General features: G+C 50.4%; 1 long non-coding RNA gene across 2 annotated transcripts; it reads right to left on the minus strand.

Annotated features, from left to right (window-relative positions):
* Positions 1–736: 736 nt before the first annotated feature.
* LOC135413810 (uncharacterized) lies at positions 737–1,496 on the minus strand. 2 transcript variants are annotated; one of them, XR_010430392.1, is made up of 2 exons: positions 1,318–1,496; positions 737–1,186 (listed from the first exon to the last, which is right to left on the minus strand). It is a non-coding gene; the product is annotated as an uncharacterized LOC135413810 (long non-coding RNA). The 2 variants fall into 2 exon arrangements; XR_010430393.1 differs by having other exon boundaries at positions 1,314–1,496.
* Between the last annotated feature and the right edge of the window lie 10 nt (positions 1,497–1,506).

The raw sequence follows: 1,506 nt of genomic DNA on the forward strand, positions 1-1,506 counted from the left end.
CTGAAACCAGAGCAAGGCTTGCTTTGCTTGGAACAACTTAAAATAACTTGAAACCAAAATAAATCACTTTTTTCTTCTTTTTTTTCTTTTAGATGCTGGAATTGCCTCTCTGCCTGTGTGCTGAGCTCTGGCTGCAGGGGACTGTCAGGCCTTGGTGGCTGTGAGTTCCTGTTCTTCTCCCTGGGAAACTGGAAAGAGTTATTCATTAGATTGCAGAAATGTTTTTTGAAACCTGTCCCCTTCTTTGTGCCTTTTGCTGACAGATCTTCTCTTTCTGCCTTTCAATTTACAGCCTCCTTGTAGCTCCCAGCCGGGAAAACCTGGGATAACTGAGGAGGGACCGAGATGAAGGTTTTATCTGCCAACTTGGGGTAATTTCTAGGGGATACAGCAACTGTTTGTGTGGGAAAGTGTGTTTAACCACATTGGCCCAAGTTGTGTTTGAACCAGCTTGGAAAACCTGGGATAACTGAGGAGGGACAGAGGTGACATTTTTATCTGCAAACTTGGGGTAGTTTCTAGGGGATACAGCAACTGTTTTTGTAGGAAAGTGTGTTTAACCACATTGGCCCAAGCTGTGTTTGCACCAGCTGGGGCCAGAGGTGCCAGGCAATCCAAAGCAAAGCCTGCTCAGCCTCTAAACCCCAGGGGAAGTTCTCCAAGCTGCTCATTGACGGACTAAAGATACATTGAAATGGAACCAAGAGCACTACTAAGTTTCCTGAGAATCCCAGGATTGCTGTCCTAGAATTTTTAACAGTTTTTTTAAGCTTTTTATGACAAAAATTACTTTCTTCCTTTGATTGAGTCCCTCAGTAGGATTTGGGATTTCTGTGGATTCTGAATCCCTCCCAGTGGCCCTGACACTGGTCAGAGCTGGCAGGACAAACAGAGTCAGAGCTCCTGGCAGGCACAGGGGCTTTCCCCCAGAGTGGATCCAACTGCTGCCCCCCACCCTGGCCAGGCGGGATCTGCTTTGGCTCCCGGCTCCTGCCAGAGACAGAATGTGTTCCCTTGATTGGAATGAGGATCCCGTAGCTTCATCTCCTGGACGTTCCCTGGGCAGCTGATCCACTCTGCCCCACGTCCTGCTCTCAGTTCCTGCCCAGCCAGAGCCATCTGTGCCAAGGGCACGAGCACTCCCAGCCTGGATAGGGAATGGGGGACTGGCTTGTGCACAATTCACCTAGAAAGTCAAACGAGGGGACTGTTGGGCAGTGGCTTTGGCCGACAGGGCAGCACAAAGATTGTTCTCTGCAGGGGGCCCAGGTTTGGGTTCCGGTCTCAGCTTTGCAGGTTTGGATGAATTCTACCTACAGCCCGCAATTCCATGCCGAATTCCTGCTGGAACAGCCTCCCAGTGCCTCCTGGAGCCCGGATCTTCCCCCGCAGAGCTGCCACTTTAACGCCAGGTTTGCCAGGAAGCAGCCACGGTTCCAGGTTTGCTCAGCGGGATCGGGACAAGGACAGGTTCATTTTCCACAGACTTTGCTGTTTATAACCCTC

Source organism: Pseudopipra pipra, chromosome 4 (assembly GCF_036250125.1).
Source record: "Pseudopipra pipra isolate bDixPip1 chromosome 4, bDixPip1.hap1, whole genome shotgun sequence".
In the NCBI taxonomy this organism is placed as follows: Eukaryota; Metazoa; Chordata; class Aves; order Passeriformes; family Pipridae; genus Pseudopipra; species Pseudopipra pipra.